Raw genomic sequence first — 19156 nt, forward strand, 5'->3', positions numbered from 1 at the left:
CCAAACAAAATTACATGGGCTCGGCCCAAATGACTTACATGGGCTCGGCCCAAATAAAACTTATGGGCCCGGCCCAATAACAAAAATGGGCTTCGGCCCAAATTTCACCCGAAATGGGCTTCGGCCATTAGCCCGGTTTTTATATTTTTTTTTTTTTTTTGAACTTAGCCAAAAACGATAGCAAGATTAAATACAAAAATATCATGCATGTTAATTTTTGTAAAAAATCTTTCAAGGGGAAAATAAAAACCGAGAACCCGAAGCTTAGTATCCCGTATCCCGGCTCTTGATGCCATTTGTTGGGTTTCTATGGAATTTACAAACTTAGTTAACCGATTAACTAGTTATAATATATGCGGAAACGTGATAGACAAACTAAACATATGAACAACCTAGTTTATTCATTTCAAGATTACCAATAATCTATTTACTAGAAACCCGAAGCAAGGATCACATGATACGGGAACAACTAAACTATCAAAGCATATAAACACTTACAATCTTAACCCTTTAAGAGTTTAGTAGGTGGTTGAAGAAGATGATGATGAATGCAAGACTTTCAAAGGAAAACTCTCAAACCGAATATACCCCGAGCCTCCAACACGCACCGAGCTATGCTAGGGAGCTTGAACACGAAAAACCCGAGCCTTTTTTTCTTCCCTTCTTGGCCGTGAGGTAGAGAGAAAAGAAAAGAAGTTTTTTTGTGTTTTTGATTACTTGAAAGTGTTATCCAAATTATCATCCATCACATGCATACATAGGGTAGAGTTATATCCAAGTCCACACTCCATCTCCTTTTGCATGTTGACAATTTGACCAAGTTGGTGGGGTGTGGGGCCCACCCAAAACCGGCCCCAACATATTTTATTATTATTTTTTTTTTTTTTTTTTTTTTTTTTTTTGTTTATGTTATATATATATTTTATACTTTATAAAATATATAAACACCCCATCTTTTATAAACCATTTTATAAAAGAATACATAGTTAAATAATCATTCCAATAATAATTATTTGAATAAATAAATTAACCAATTAATTATTTAATACTTTCAAGTAATCATTCAGAAACCCGATTTTCTGAAAGTGTCGTGTTCTGTATTTGTCTTAAAGATCTTATCTTAACAAATACATAATTGGTGTGTGTCTAACTCGTTATTGGGTATGACCCGACTTGGATCAAACATAACTAGCCACATTAACTTAATTATGTGTCTCGGGCATACGATATTCCAACAAATTTAATGTCCATTCATTATTTGTCTGGATAACGAATTACTCTAATTCTTTATATTTAATTAGCTTCCGCCACTCTGTAACGAATGACCCAGTCATCGTCTGATATATAACGAATGAAGCACGAAGTACCCCTAGTTCATGATAAGTTTCAACGAATTACTCATTCATTATCACGTATTACGAATGAGATAACAAATTAGCTAATTCATTAATTTTGAATTAACGAATCAGCTGATTCGTTGTCTTGGGATGTGTGTTGATTCGTCTTATATAATGAATAGTTGAGAACGATTCAATTCATTCGTTCAAAAACCTTTCTTCTTTAAGAGAAACTCTACCCAAATTTTTCAGAAAATCCGACTTGCACTAAATTGTATTTTGATCTAATTAAGATACATATGGTACAGAGGATTAGAATGCAATCATTTTCGTCGAATTGCATTGTTATTTCATGGGTTATTGAATTAATTTTTATGTCAGTTTCTAACTTATAAACATAAATCTGAATAAACCTCTCTTAAACTCAGATTATACCAAAATGGATACCATATATTGTGTATCGATGTGTTTCCGAACTGTTTCGTGTACTTTATTAGATGCTTCATCGTCTTACATGGTGTAATTGAATCTGGGTTTGCCTGTTTGACTTTCTAGGTCATATCAATTTTGACTTGGACTCCGTATAGTCAAAGTTCTTAATTATTAGTGTCAATTATTTATATGTTAACGAATGGACACTCATTCATATCCAATTTGTTATGAATTGTATAACGAATCATCTCCTTCGCTTGTTTGTTAACGGATTAACCTACATTCGTTCTTTAATTCGTTAATCCTTTGTGGGTGATTCGTTATGCCTAATTCATGGTCTTGCATAGATAACGAATTAAGCAATTCGTTATAACGAATTACCTAATTCATTATAAATAATTAGTAATGAATTTTTAACGAGTCACACTTAGACATTTCGTAAATCTCTGGTTTATGTATTCTCAGATATGGCTGACGAAGTTGTCCAGGAAGTTCCTGTGGATGAGCAACAACCAGTACAACAACCGCAAGAGCCTGAACCCCCGTTATTGTCGTTTGAAAAGAAGCATAATATATGTGTTTTTGTTGGACTAATTTTGTTGACGAGGATGTGCTTCACGATATGCAAGCTTTTATACGCCGATCTAGTATAAACTATGCCGTTACAGCAAACCCGGAGATCCGTTTTAGCATTATACAACCATTTTGGAATTCAGCTAGCCACATTGAGTCTGAAAACCAAATCGTCGCTGAGGTGAACAAGAAGCCAATCGTAATTAGAACCGAGGTTATACGAAGGGTGTTGCGATTTGATGATAACATGGACAACCTGTGTGTGTTCGATAAGGGGTTGATCTGAGGCTTGTTTCGTCATGTGTTCTATGCTGGTGACCTTGAACGTTCCATGTATAACAAGGCTAACTTGTGCTCAACGTACAAGTATTTATTACATGTGCTAATCCATAGCCTTGGGGGACTTAAAGGTGGATACGACGAATGCCGAACCATGTTACAATCAGCATTCGTCACGTTGATTTTGAACAAAGTGTTCAATTTCTCAGAGATGATCTTCTATCATCCAAGGAAAACTGCTTGGTCAAAAACCAATGCAGTAAATTCCTTATGTATCCACGCTTCATTCAGCTAATTATTCAAGATCTTATTCCTGATCTGGAGATTGATTTGACGCTTAGAAACGACATGCTGAAATTGGATCATATGACTGCTGATATGTTAAAGAGAATGAAGCAGTATAGGTAGGAGACACCGAGAACCAAGCGTTTGATTGGTCATTTATCTAATCCGGCGTATGTATGTCCTTCTAATGATCGTTGGATCCACGATGAATTGGATTACGAACGTGAAGAGGGTCCAGGTGGGCACGAAGGTGGTGATGATGGAGATGATGGTGCTGATGGTGGTCAGGGAGGTGACCAACGACATGTTGATGTTGTGGCGGAAAGTTCTTCTGTTGCACAATGTAAACGTAAGGGCAAGGAACTAGCATCTGATCAACCGCCCAAGCGTCGTGTGGTTCATGGATCTGGGGTGGAAATAGGTCCACATGTGCAAAGGTCGTCTGAAACTCAAATTCAGGGGGTGCCGCTTACTACAAGCATCCCGGAATTTACATTGACGACTACGCTTACATCCAATCCTAGGCTTTGTATGATTCCTCAATCTTTTTTATCTACGATACCAAGGCCTACTGCTGCTACTTCAGTGATTCCTCCAACATCGACCATGATACCGACTCTTCCTTTGGATGTCTCATTTATGAGAATTAGTCGTCCTCAGGGTCCCGTGCAGCCAGTACCTCAGTCATTTCATGCTTTGCCCCCAGAGAATCAGATGAACATGCTGTTGAGTTTGATTCATCTATATGTGAATCAAATGGCGACCGATCGTCAAGCTCAAGAGCAGATGATGATTAATCAACGGAGTATGATGGGGTTCGTCTCATACTGCCAAAAGGAGACAAAGGAGCTTCGTGAGATTGTCACGGCTCAGGGTGAAGATTAAAGAAAAGGAGGATCTCATCCTTCAGCTTACGTGCAAAGATGATGAATTAAAGAAGCTGAAGAATGACGATGATGATCCTGATGCTTCAGGTGCTAGAGGTAGTGAGCTGAAACAAGCTCACGACTTATCTTCAGGTGCTGGTACGAGCGGTGGTGAAGGCATAGACAAATGGTGGTCTATCATGATTCGACTAATGTTCAACCAATCGAGTCGGTCAAGGCCAACACCATCCTGTTCATGGACTTTGAGAAAGGCGTAGTGATAAGCACTGCGAACCTTGACAAGATTGAAGAAGTTTAGTTCGTCGATCAGTCTCTAACGTGTGAACAGATTGCATTATTGTTGAGTCTGAACAATGAGGATCTGGACGCTTTGGAGGCTGAGGAGGACTTGGAGGTGGTAAATTACGAGGAAGTATTATTGGATACGACTATTCCACAAATGAATACGTCGTTTATTTATGAAGATGAGGAGATAGAGATTGAAGATTTGACAGCATAGGAATATCCCGATCTTTTTCAATGATCCAATGTTGATCTGGGTATTCCCACCTTTACTGAAGAAAATGTCAAAGCTGCTAAAGATCATTTGGAGAAGATTTCAAAGAATAAATCCAAGATGTCTAAAAGCGATGCTGATCCGACTGAGGCTGAAATTCTGGGTTGGTTCGAGTACCGAATCAAGCGGGCTCGTAAAAGTTATTGAGGCGTACAGGTATGTTGATCGGGAACAGAAACGGGACGCTATTGCACATGCCAAAGCTAATCAGAAGACAACGTTGAAAGCCGTGTCGACGGTGAAAGGTGACATCGTTTCCTGGTTATACGATTCTGATTTACAGGTCTGTATTATCAAGTGGGAGAACGGTGTTCAGTACTATGAAAACATCACTGACGTTCTCTCACTACCGTGTTGGGATGTTTGAACCCTCGCGAGTCGACCTTTTATTAATCGCGGTGGATATCGACAAGTAGAATGGTTTCACCAACATTTGCTTTTCGACTTAAATCGTGGTTTTTAATTCTTTAAGCCACAAATCCCAACCCGTAAACGTATTGAGGAGATTGATCCTTGTACGGGTTGGAGAAAACTCTTGCTTAAGGTAAAACCGCCAAAGACGATTAAACATGTACCGGTGAAGGCGTTTCCACAGAGTCTCCACTTAACTTTTAACCGATGGTACTATGATAATCATACTGGCGAGGCCTTCATTGTTCTGAGTAAGGCTTGAAGACCAGTTTTATTAGAGTTATCGACCAGATGTGGCTCGTTAAATTATCCGAAACAGACAATGACGTGCTGTTTGTGAACAAGATTTTGATAGAGCGCCATGAAGACTATAACCGAGCTATGCATTTCCAGCCTGTCGTACGTGTATGTCACGAGTTCGGCGTTCATAGTTGTCGTTATTGGCAGACAAAGTATTTCAAGTAATTTAAAGACAAAGAGCTCAAGATGAGGGGATGTTTGTTAGTGCACGGTTTTGTCGTCTCGAGTCTTTGAAATTTATCTGTTGTAATTAACTATTATTATAATGTTAAGGGTATTTATGGAAAAACAGTTAGTTCGTTATGTAACAAATCGGTTTTTAATATATTATTTTAATAACAATATCCCGACCCGTTTCTATATTCGGGAAATTTAAACGATAAATATCGCGTTTACCGAATAATTATTATTTTATTATTAATTTCTAATCATGCTTATTTAATATTAAAACATATATATAAATAACTTTTAAAGATATGCATTTTGAACCCTTAACTAAACTTTAACCTATTTATGTTTCCACTTTCAATCTCTAGGGACTATATTGCAAATTATATATAATAACAACCCATTTAACCTGTAACCCATATCCGACCCATAATCCAAAATCATTTTACTATTCACAAATCCGTTTTCAGCAAATGAAGTCTTGGACCTTAATTAACGACATTTTTATGGAATTGAATCAATGATTTATATTATGCTTGCTTATTTCGTCCACACCGACATCCTATTTATGTTATATCAATCAATTTGATACGTTGTACCATTTTTAACGTAGCCGACCTTACGTGAACGTGTTATACAAGATAGAGGTGTTTATAATTCAATTAAATTCACAGTTAGTACTCTCAAACCAACGCCTATCTAACCTCTATAACGAATTTCATTACCATCAATCGTGTGTGCATGTTCATATTCGTTTTATGGCCGGCGATATATCGGCCTAATTAGCGATTCATTTAACAGCTTGTGAGGTAATTGAATGTATGGTTAGAATCGCATTTTCTTGCTGATCAAAAGCCCCAATATTGATTTGTTTAATATCAACGGGATCAATCAAGTTGATTTTTAGGGTTCTTGATCAGAAACTGTTAAGATCTGCTTGTGTATTTATTTAATAGAAACCAACTTTGTTTGCAAGTCACTGGCAGCCCTGTTGGATAAGATCCATGTGTTCCGGGGTGGAGGTCACAGGTTCGAGCCCCCGCACCCCGATATTTTTGGAACTTTTTGTTATAAATTCTTTTTAAACAATTAACCTTTTAAATAATAATAATAATAACTAATAAAGACTATTTTAATGAAAACTAACTTTATAATACTCGTTTAACTCTTGTTTTCGTTATCGTATATACATAAAGGCTTATATATATATATATATATATTATAACATAAAACTAATGTTTAAGGATAAATAAATCAAGTAATTTTATAAAAACTACTGTCGGTGCCGAATATTCACTCACAATCTCAATCAAGTCATAACTCACACAATAAATGTGTCGACAAGAGAGTTAATGACAATTGCTATTTTTGGAAAGAAAACCGTTTGTTAAAGGCGGAATCAATAACAAACAGTGTAGTTGCTAAAAGATCAATAACATGTAACTAACACAAGAATCACTCAAAAGATTTCCATTCATATAATCATTTCATACAAATGTTAATCGATCTAGGGTTTCTTGATGGAGAGTTATGCCCGTACTATTCTATGACAGCCGTCACGCTCAACAAAAATTCTCTGAATAGTCTATATTCGTCTATCTTTGAGGCGTGCACTAAAATATTCCTTTTATAGGCCTGACACCTCAAGACAGCTGTCATTCCATCTGGAAACCCTAAATATAAAATACACATTCAAATTACATATTCAAAACTATGTTAATTGTAAAAACAGGTCTTCCGGGTAGACTTTGCATAAGTTGTCTTTTTCTGGTAGGCTTTAGCCTTGTCTTCTTCGGGTAGACCTAGTAACCTTGAAGTGTGCTTGGAAACAGTTTCCCGGGTAGGCTTTACTTAGAGTATTTTCCAAAGGAAAATACTCACCTAGCAGACCTCAATCTTTTTGATCATATCATACTTTTCCCGACTTGATCATACGAGCAACCTTGTTCTTCAATGGTCCCTTCAACACCTTGCTAGAAAATAGCTTATTAGCAAAGCATGCTAGGTAGCATTGTACCCTGCTTGAGTTGAACCCTGCTCGAAGTTACTTGAGATATATCTTTACTCACATCAAGCTTACTCAGACCACTGTATTATTGATGAATACCTTGCCCGATCTTCCAATCACTTGGCTTCATGAGCTTGGTTAGCCAAGAGCTTAACCGGAGGTAAACCTTACTCAGCTATGAAGAACAATCCTGCTAGACATAGTGACTCAAAAATCTCCCCCTAGATTGGAACACCTCAGCTGTCTCAAAACACTTTTAAAGTTACTTACACATAGTAAAAAATACACATAAAATCAAAATCAAATTTTACATATTCAAAAAGATAAACAATTACATATTCAGAATTTTGTCCGAAGACATTACATAGCAAAACCTATTCTAAGATCTTTTATCTTCTCCTTGCATCATAGGCTGCTTGTCTTCAATTGACCATCACTGTTCCTGCACTTTGTCTAAAGATAGAAAGGATCTGGTAATGAGTGTGACTTTCAGCAATCTCCATATCCCTTATAATTCTAAGATCTTCGTCATGCAGATAGGTCAGGTCTTCATCCTTCTTGATTATTCCCAAAATAAGACCATCAGAATTTCAAAGCACATAGTGGCCATCATTTTCTTTATACTCAATTTCAGCAATGATGCCATTCTTCTGAACTGTGTAATTTGTCGTGTCATTCTTCTTCCAATGCTTATACATGTATTCATATTTGACAGGGGATTTTTATCTTTCATATAAAACTGATAATTCTATTAAGCACTACTAATCTTTTTCATTCTTGTTGCTCTTCTTGTTCTGTCCTGTTTTGTCAGCTTCCAACTTTTCTTTTCTTTTAAAAATGGAAATACCTTTTCAGCTTCACTTCTCAAATACTAGGAAAGTTCATTTTGCTGCCTCCCGGCCAACTTGTTTCTATCATGTTAATCATACAATTTCAGTGTGGCCATTTTCTCCAGTTGTTCTCTTGAATACACAAAAAAATCATCTCTGAATACAATATCTCTCAATTGTCTGCTTTCCATAATCACCTTCAAAGACTCAGAGACTTAGTCAAAGTAGAGAGTTCTTGGAAGATTCACATTCGATTGTGGTCTTGCTTCTCTTTGAGATCTGTCTCTACTTGATTTACCTCTGCCTGCTGATGAGTGTCGTCTTGAGATGGGAGACCTAAATGGGATAGACTTTATAGGTTTGCTAGGCCTAGATATAGCAAAAGCTTTCATATACATTGAATCAATCATTTCAGCAGGAAGATTGATGAGTTCAACAAATTTTTCATCTGCATCTTTGCACAAGTTAATAATCATATTAACTACCCTTCGATTGTTCATCAGTCCTGCAGGTATAAATCTACCATCAACAAAACTTCTGGGGTTATCACCCTCCAATAAGACTTTCTCCCACTCAGCCTTTTGTAAATAAAACAGTTCTTTCAAATCATCTCTACTTAATGCATTAAACGTATCCACATCCATTCCCCTTTGATTCACCATTATACCCTTTAGTATTTTGATCATTTCTTCGTTTTCACATGGAATAATAGGTTCATCAACTGGTTCAGGTTTAACTTCCACTAGGATTAGGGTTTTCATCAGCAGTTGCCTCTTTTGATTTTTCTTTTTCAACCTGGGCCTTTTGTTTCTCCCTGAGTGTCATGATTTTTCTTTTCTTTGCAGGGGGTTCATCTTGATCTCCCCTTGGCTGATAATGGATGGCTCAGGTATCACTCTTTTAAATTGATCTTTCTTTTTAAATTTGTTGTAGAGTGACTCAATAGCAGCCTCAGTTAGGCTATCCACTGCTTCTAGTGCCATTCCCTTACTCATCAAGTAACCACATTTTACATCAAATTTTTCTTTCAGTGCTTCCAGTTTCTCAGCCAGTTCATTTTCTTTCACAAATATTTCTTTTACTTCTTCTCTGGTGTTATTGTAAGCATCTCTTAATTGTTCAATCTTGAAGTGTGACAAATCCTTTTCAGAATAGCCATGTTTTCTCAGATAATCTCTATACTTCTGGCCATCTCTGTTCTTCTATTGTATCAGTTTATCAGTTGTGTCCCTTTCTTTCTCCAATATCTTCTGCAGTTCATCATCATTTAATGAAGCTATGCTTTCAAAGCTTATTCCTTAACTTCTCAGTTTAACAACCAAAGGATTTTTCTTCTTAGCATCAATCAAACTCTGCTCAATGCTTCTCGTTTGATCTTCAGTTATTGTTACTTCAGGAGCTATAACATTAGCACTTTCAACGTTTCCCTGATTCCTTTCATTGTCATCATCATTATCATTATTAGATTCATCAGATTCAACCTCTTCCTCTGTTGTTTCATTGACTGCATCAATTTTAGGTTCATCAGCAGTTGGGATATCTAGAATTGGAACATCAGGAACTCCATCAACTACTTCTCCTGGTTTTTAGGTTTGTAAAGGAACTGCCCTTATAGGACTTGCTTGCTCATCATTCCATCTTCCCTTTTTGACTGGTTCAGCTCCTCCAGCCTGATCATATGTTTCTCTTTTTCTAGTATACTTCTTTCCATATATTGAATCATCTTCACATTCCCAATCAGATGGGTTCTTTCTGATATCTTCTCTTAATTGTTCAGCTCATTTGTTTACAAAGATTGTTTCAACAGACTTACCAATTTCTTCAAAGTTCAGTTCCATATTCACATTCTTTTCTAGATCATTTTTAGAGTGTGTTTCATTTTGGGGCTGACTGAATTTTCTCAAAACCACAGCAAGTGTGTTATCCACTTCTTCAGTTCTTCTTAAATTGATCAATGTGTCAATCACAATTTGATCATCATCCTCCTCTTCATTAAGAACTTTTGAAATGTTGGCTTGAGCAATTAGGACCTCCTACTCTGCCAATTCTGTTGGATCTAAGGTCTGGGCAATTATTTCCCTTTCTCTTGTTTCTCTCACAATATTTTCAAATTCTTTCCTGGCAGCAGCAACAGCTTCATCTTCTTCCACATTCATCCTTTCTTTAGCAAGATCTGTCCTAATAGGCTCTTCTTCATAGACTTTTGCCTTTCCTTTATCCAATCTTCTTTCCAATTTTCCTTCGGTTTCAGAGACATAATCATCAATCTCTTTTTCCAACTGATCCGTCTCTACATCATGCTCTACCCTCTTGGAGCTTTCAGGTTGTTCAATTTCATGTTCAGTTAGTGTAGGCTCCTCAGTAGCAGCATTATCATTAATAATTACATCAGTTTGTCCTTTAGTCAAAGTATTAGTGGCCTCATCAGTGGTAGCCACATTTTCATCAAAATTTAACATTTCATCTTCAACCTCAGTCTCTTTCTCTCCTTTTCCCTCATCCTCATCTTTGTTCAATACATTCAAAATTTCATTATCAGCATCATAGTTCTGCTGATTTTCTTCAGACTCATCAGCTTCATAGTCCTCTTCTGATATTAGTCTTTCACTACTTTCTTCAGAGGCTTCATATGCATTCAATAAACAAGTCAAACCGTCATAGATTGACATTACTCCAGCCTCTATCATCACAATATCATCAGTCCTTACAACAACATTAGTTGGCTCAATTATAGTCTCCCCCTGTTTTGGGGTAGCTGAGGTCTTCTCAACCTCTTGCTCCAGGGTTTGAATTCGTTCATGAGCAACAACCAACTGAGCCTTCAGCTCATCATTTTCTTTTCTTAACTTCGAATTTTCTCCCTTTAGATCAATGTTCTGGCATATAAGGTCAAAATTTCTTTGTATTAGGAAGGCATTTGAAGGAGGTGTATCGGATGGTGATGTTTGAGTTTGGGGTTGTGTTTGAGGTTGGGGTTGGAGTTGGATTTCAGGTGGGGGTTGGGGTTGGATTTTAGGTTGGGGTTGGGTTGACATGTGAGTGGGTGGTGATTGAGTAATTTGATCATTTATTAGTGGAGAGGAATGGGGTGGACTTTGGTTTAGGGTGGGTGGTGGTGATTGAAGTGGTGATTGATTTAGGGTGGGTGGTGGTGATTGAGGTTGTGAAGCTAAAGGTGTGGATGGTGGTGTTGGGATCGGCTGGTTCTCCCCCTGAACAAGTACATCATCAATTATGGCTCCTCTAGCTCCTCCTTCATTTCCATAATCATTATCATCATCACTATCCTCAACTTCCAACTCAGCATCCTCCTCTTCCTCCTCTGAGCTCAACTCAGGTACTAGCATACTATCCAAGTCATGGTTCATTAACCATGGAAAAATCTCAAACGGAGTGTTTGGATTAAATATGTTGGTACTTCCCGGATTCACAATTCGTTTATATGTGTTGGGATTCTACAGAACATGAGTAATGCCAATGGTGGGTAAATCATGTAACTCCTGATTGAAAATTATCTGCAGAATTCTAGGATATTGCAAGGATCTGTCCTTTTCAACCTTCTTCAAATTTCCTACCATTCCATAAAAAATCATCTTGGAGAAATTGAATGGTAGATCATAGATGATAGCAACAGTGGCGTTTGCTAAGTCATGACTCATTAGAGTCCATGATCCTTTCCTCGGGGCAAATCCCTAAATCACATGATGAACCAGAAATCTGTATAGCATAGGGAACATGCCCTTTTGAAATTTTCCATCGTGCACTGTTCCCTGATATCCCATTGTTTGTACAAAAATTATCAGCAGATGATCAGTATTGAAGTTGATCGGATTGTGGTCGCCATCGTGCAACCGCAAGAATCTTATGATTGATCGTTCCGTTATACTAATTTCTTGTCTTGCCACTGTAGCCTCAATCCTTCTACCGTTTACATCATCATACAATCTGGCTGAGCGCCATAAATCAAGTGAATGATTTCTTTAAATGACTGGGCACTCGGTCAATGAAAAACGGATATTTGATCGTAACAACCACGTTATCATCATATCCACCTCCGCATTGTCAGGAGTAATTTACAACAAGGCACACATGTTGTGCTTTTGTTCAAATGGATATCTCGGATTTTCTTGATTCGCCATATCTGAATACACAAACAAACACATTCAAAGTAGAAATTAGACCTAAAGATCATACCTTTAAGCAATTTCAAATTATAATATTGAAGAAGAAAGAGAGAAATGTCATTAAGAACCTGTTCTTCGACAAGTTTATAACCTACACATAAACAGAGATTTAGTAAACATGAACAATAATGACCCATTAGTACATAATCGTGGTCGGAAAGTGTTTAATTAAAGCTTACCGAGTCGTATTATGAGGGCTGATAAATTAGGGTTAGGAATTATTATGAATGCGATAAGTCAGTTAAGTTATCTTGAGAGAGCAATCAGTGGAAGGAGAGAGAGGGGGGGAAATTAACGTTGAAAAATTTCTCTCACTCCCTCTTATATACTTTTTAAAAGTGGGTTTTAAATGCATTTTGTCGTTTAGTGAGTTAATAGCTGTCACATAATAATCTTATTCATTAAAAACTGTAACACCTAAAAACCTTACCCGATAAAATCAAAGTGTCAAACCTTGCCCAGAAATGTTCATAATAGAATATACAAGGTTTGCCCGGCCTCTTCCACATACAAAGCTTGCTCTATTTACTCAATTAAAAGTATATTTTAATTATGTGAAGAAAGCTTACTTGAAATACAGGATTTCTTGAGAACTGAATCACAAGATAGATAATCAAGTATGTAATATCAAGTAGGCAACCTTGCTAGGAATCAGTTAAGATGCCCAAATAAATATTTCAAACATACTTCTAACCTTACCTGAATAACATAATAATACAGTTAAGCACGTACCTTACCCGAATAACTTAGTCTATCGCAAACCTTACCCGTAGATAGTTTACATATTCAATCAAGCATATTCTGATGCAAAGTATGCCCGATAAACATTCAATAGTACAAAGTTTGCTAGGAGTGTATTCCTAACTCAAAGTGTACTCGGAAAGTCAAGTTGAATTTACCAAGTACATTAAGGGAACATTTGAGAAATCAAAGTGTGCCCGAAATATAATGTGTGCCCGAGAAACAAGGTTTACCCGAAAACACTTGCAATTTCAAAGAATCATAATCACAAAGGCACATAGCTTTCTAGAAATGAATTTAAACAGTAAAACAAACACTTAAGTGTGCCATAAAGCTCAAAGAAACTAAAAGCTTGCTAGAATCACATCCAGTTTATAAAACTTGCTAGAATATCACAGTAAATCACAAAGCTTGCTAGAATATCATATTAAATATCAGGTATGCCCGGGAACTAAACTAAACAGTTAAGTCTACCCTAAAAACTTCAAATCATCAAAGCATACCCGAAAATGACAAAACTTAGATAAAAACATCTAAGTGTGCCCGGAAAGGTTATAAAACATCAAACCTTACCCGAAATTACATAATCAACCTTTTTGCAGGTAAAATGCAACACTGTTTGACTTAAACACAATATCGGTTATATTTATCATTGAAAAATTATTGTTTAAGAGCAAATGGTGCATTTAGAGATCAAATTTCAGTTATGGTTCTTATCAAAATGATTTCTTTTCTTTTGCTGAAATGATCTCATTCATGGGATCATATTGACTAAGTAGCTTTCTCAATACTTCATTCTCAGCATTATTATGACAATATAGACAGGTCAACAGCAGGTTTAAACTTAACATGAAATTCATCTCTTTGGTGATATGGTTAATTTCATTTAATATGCATAATTCTTAATGGATAACACTTGTTGTTTTCTGATGCTCCTTATCTATTCTCAACGCTATTTAGCCTTTCACCAAATCACCCCAATTTGACTTTGACCCCCTGGATTTGGTCAAAATTTTAATGACAGAACATATTTTTGAAAGTTTCTTAGATTTTTCTTTTAAAATTTACAAACATATGTGAGGTTGAACGTTGGACTTACATGCCACGCTAGTCGGACTTACAGGCCTTTCATTCAGAATGTTTAAAAGACTTATATTATTGCCTCCACCCCTGTAGTTCTAGAATTAACCCTCTTGTTTGCATTTTCTTTTTAAAAGTTTGTGAACATTAATCAACTTTTGGTTGATAAAATATTTAAAATCATGCGGTTCACATTTGTTCTTTGTCATTCTTTTAAATCAGACATTTCATTTTGGTGACCAAATACCAACAGGCTTGTGTATGACTGGATAATCACTTTTCTGCCTATCATTTGGAAAGATTTATATAGGAACATGCATAGACAACAATGTAACTCCACATAAGACATAGCATTTTCTTTATGTTTATATCACCTTAGATTTTACACATCATGAGAAAGAAACCATACATGTTAATGACTGTACTAAGTGCCCTTTTGGCCTATTAAATCCATATGACTGGCTAAGTAGTCAATGTACTATCATTTCCCATATTAAAACAGTTTTAAATTCAGACACCCCAATATCTCCTATTTGACAGGTAAATGGCTATCCTGTTTGACCACAAGTGATCAACATGACCAAACATATATGTTAGTATATGTCCTTTCAAAGCAGAGTTATTGACATAATTTTAAGTGAAAGAATAGAAAACAAGTTACAATTAACCCAAACATATACAAGTATATGCCTTTCCAACTTGAGCAAATGTCATAATTTTCAGCAAAAGTAACTCTTTGAGACTTTTCATTTGAAAATTTTCTTTTAAGCTTCTTTAAAGGTTGAACTGAATAGTATTATCATATCTCCACACCATTAATAACTTGCTCTTGCATTTTCAAAATTTGTTTTGATCAAACATGTTTCTTAAAAATTTTCAGTCATGCATATCATTTTGACTCAAAGACACATTTTGACACAATAACAAGCAGATTATATTCAAATCTTAACCATAAATGACATTATCAAAATAATCAGACTTCTCGTAATGCATAGTCTAAAAGATCCTAACAACATCATCAGATCAAATTATTCATGTATTCAAACATTTAATCATGACATCATATAAGCGTATAATCAATTTTGACAATCCATACTACTTATCATGACATCCTATCAGTCAACTGATAAACAATTATAAGCATCAATGATACCTAATTTGCACATATAATCAGTTAAGCACATATCAGTTAACATCAAAAATATCATAGTCAAGCATATTCACACAACCATTTAATTTATGGGACCTATAACAATATAGTCAATTAGCACATAGAGGCACACATCAAACACATATCCTTAATCAGACCTCATCAGAGTTGATCATCCCCAGGGCTTTCAAAAGAAAGTTAAACTTGGTTCTGTCAAGTGGTTTGGTGAATAAATCAGCCAAGTTATCACTTGTATCAACTCTTTTCATCTCAATCAAACCTTTTTCACTACAATCTCTTATAAAATGATGTCTGATTTCAATGTGCTTAGTCTTAGAATCCTGTACTGGATTCATAACAGTGAAATATGCAGCAGTATTATCAATAAAAATAGGGGTGTTCAAAAAATTCAAACTATAGTCCAACATTTGGTTCTAAATCCAGAGAACTTGAGCACAGCAAGCAGATGTAGCAATGTATTTAGCTTCTACAGTTGATATTGACTCGGTGGTCTGCTTCTTGCATTGCCATGACACTAGCCTGTCTCCCAAAAATTAACATCCACCTGAGGTTGACTTCCTGCTCATGTTGCAGCCATCATAATCACTATATGTTTAGGCCATCAAATCAAAAGACTGGTTCTTTGGATACCAAATCTCCAAGTCTGGTCTTCCTTTCAAATATCTAAAGATTCTCTTGACTGCATTCATGTGAGAAACTTTTGGACTTGACTGGAATCTTGCACAGACACACACAACATACATAATGTCAGGTCTTGTAGCAGTTAAGCACATCAGGGATCCAATTTGGCTCTATATTCATGTTCATCCACAGGCTCCCCCTTTTCATCAGCTATCATCTTTTCTTTTGTGTCCATTGGAGTTGAAGCAGTTTTGAATTCATGACATTTGAACTTATTCAAAATGTCCTGCACATATTTAGTTTGGTAAATGAAAATCCCATCAGTTTTCGGTTGAACTTGCAGTCGCAGAAAGAAGTTCATTTCTCCAATAGAGCTCATATTGTATTTGGATTTCATTAGCCCTTCAAACTCCATATTCATTTGTTCATTGGTTGACCCAAAGATGATATTATCCACATAGACTTGTAACAATAGCAAATCTGATCCCTTCCTATTGTAGAAGAGTGTCATGTCAATGGCTCCCCTTTGGAAACCATTTTCAAGAAGATGGTTTGACAACTCATCATACCATGCTCTAGGAGCCTGATGTAATCCATATAGGGCTTTGTTTAGTTTATACACCCTGTTAGGATATACTGGATCCTCAAAACCTGGTGGTTGAGTAACATACTCCTCTTCATCAATCTTTCCATTTAGGAATGCAGACTTTACATCAAGCTGGAATACCCTAATGTTCTTTAAGGCATCATATGCAAGAAAAATCCTAATAGCTTCAAGTCTTGCAACTGGTGCAAAGACTTCCTCAAAGTCAATTCCTTCTTCTTGTAGGCATCCAAGTGCAACAAGTCTAGCTTTATTCTTAATTACAATACCCCTCTCATCCCTTTTATTTCTGAAGACCCATTTTGTTCCAATTCCAGATCTGTTTCTTGGCCTATCCACAAGAACCCAAACATGTAGATCTCTTAACTGAGCCAACTCCTCTTGCATTGCTTCTACCCAGCTATTGTCCTTCAGTGCTTGAACAATGTTCTTTGGTTCTATCTGGAATAGAAAGAAAGAGTACAAACAGATGTTTGCAGATTCAGAATGGCTTCTTGTAACTCTTTCATATATATCTCCAATGATGTTTTCAGAAGGATGATTCTTTTCAACATAAGGGGTTTGCACTATCATATCAGCAGTCACATTAGTGTCAAGATTTGATTCATTGAGATCTTGTTCCTCAATGATCAATTCAGTTTCAGCATCATGAAACTCTGGTGCTTCTTCATTATTCTTTCTTGAAGTGGATGCACCATTGTTTCCCATATTCAATCTTTCAAACAGATTTTGAAACCTTGCTGTTGATACAGCTTCTTCCTCACTTGCTTGGTTGCTTGGGTTTCCCTCATTCAAAGCTTGATCATATTGCACTTCTTGATTGTTTTGATTGATGTTTGTATGATCTTGTTCAGGACTTTGATTGTTTTCTTAATCATTGTCTTGAACTTGCTCAACAATTTCACTTGAGGGATCTTTTATGAATATATATTCCTTTTCTTTACTTGCAACCTTCTTTCACAATTTTTCCAAGTCCAGTGTTTTCTTAATTTTCTCTTCAATCACACTGGTCTTGTAGAATGAATCATCAAAGTCTTCAGGATAAATCTTGAATGACTTAATCAATTTTTCATGATCAAACAGCCATGCTGCACCGTCAACTGTGTTGAATTGATTCTCATTAAAGATAATGTCAGATGATTCAATTACACTCATATGATCTTTCACATACACCATGTAAGCTTTTGAGTATGTAGAGTAACCAACAAAGAAGCAATCCAAGGATTTAGCTTGAAACTTGTTTAAATAGTCCTTGGTGTTCAAGAGTGAACATTTGCAACCAAAAGGCTTGAGAAACTTGATGTATGGTTTTCTATTAAAGAAAATTTCATAGGGAGTCTTGTTGTGCCTTTTGTTGAGAAGTACCATGTTCTGAACATAGCAGGCAGTATTAATGGCTTCTGCTCAAAATGTAACTGGCAGGTTAGCATCTGCTAGCATGGTTCTTGAAGCTTCAATGAGTGTCCTGTTTCTTCTTTCTGCAACGCCATTCTGTTCAGGAGTTTTAGGAGCTGAGAATTGTTGTAGTATACCTTTTTCTGCACAAAAGTCTTCAATCACTCCATTTTTAAACTCAATACCATTGTCACTTCTCATTACTTTAACACTCTTATCTAGTTGATTCTCAATCCTTGTCACATATCCCTTAATCAACTCTGTAGTCTCATCTTTTGTACTCAGAAAGTAAACCCAAGTATATCTTGAATAATCACCAATGATCACTAGACAATATCTTTTCTTTTCTATGCTTGGTACACTCACAGGGCCAAAGAGATCCATGTGAAGTAATTCAAGCACTTGATCAATTGAATTGATCAGTTTTGTCTTATAAGATGACTTGTGCTGCTTACCTTTTTGACATGATGTACAATTATCATCCTATTTGAACTCCCTTGTAGGTAAACCAATTACATGTTCACCCTTCACAAGTTTGTTCATGTTCTTCAAATTCACATGACATAATTTCCTATGCCACAATTTTGACTCATTCTCAGTGGCTTTGGAAACAAAACGTGTACGACCTCTTGAAACAGTTTCTTTCATGTTGAGCTCATACAAGTTGCCATTTCTTGGGGCCATCATCATAATCATGTCTGGTGGGATCACAAACTCAGGTTTTAAATGAAACAACGTGAGTCATCAAAACCAACTTTTTAAACCTTATCACACATCTGTGATATGCTCAACAGGTTATATTGTAGTCCCTCAACATAAAACACATTGTCAAATGAAACTTTTCCATTTTTTAATATTCTCTTTCCAACAATCTTTCCACCATTCTCATCACCGCCAAATGCCACTGGACCTTCAAACTTCTCTTCATAATTAACAAGTGACCTCTTGTCAGAAGTCATGTTCCTAGAACATCCACTATCCATGTACCACACTTCATTTAGTGGGGTGGACTGTTCCTGCACAAATCAAAGAAGTTGATTAGTTAAGGGATGAAGTGCAAGCTTTTTAAACTTGCAAAACATCAGTTTTAGTTTCAGTAGCAGCATTGGGTGTGAGTGTTTTGGGTTCAGGATCTTCATGTGTTACCTCAAGATTATCTGAATTGTCAGTTTCATAACCACATTCTCTTGGAGTTTTCATAAATGAAGGTGTGTTCTTGCATTCTTCATATGCACTATCATCTTCTTGCACAGCATAATCCTTCTTTTCTGAATAATCTCTTACATCGGCAGTC

The sequence above is a fragment of the Bidens hawaiensis genome, unplaced genomic scaffold (genome assembly GCF_021521415.1).
Source record: "Bidens hawaiensis isolate Kalapana, Puna unplaced genomic scaffold, B.hawaiensis_p1.1 tig00055215_1, whole genome shotgun sequence".
NCBI classification, from domain to species: Eukaryota; Viridiplantae; Streptophyta; class Magnoliopsida; order Asterales; family Asteraceae; genus Bidens; species Bidens hawaiensis.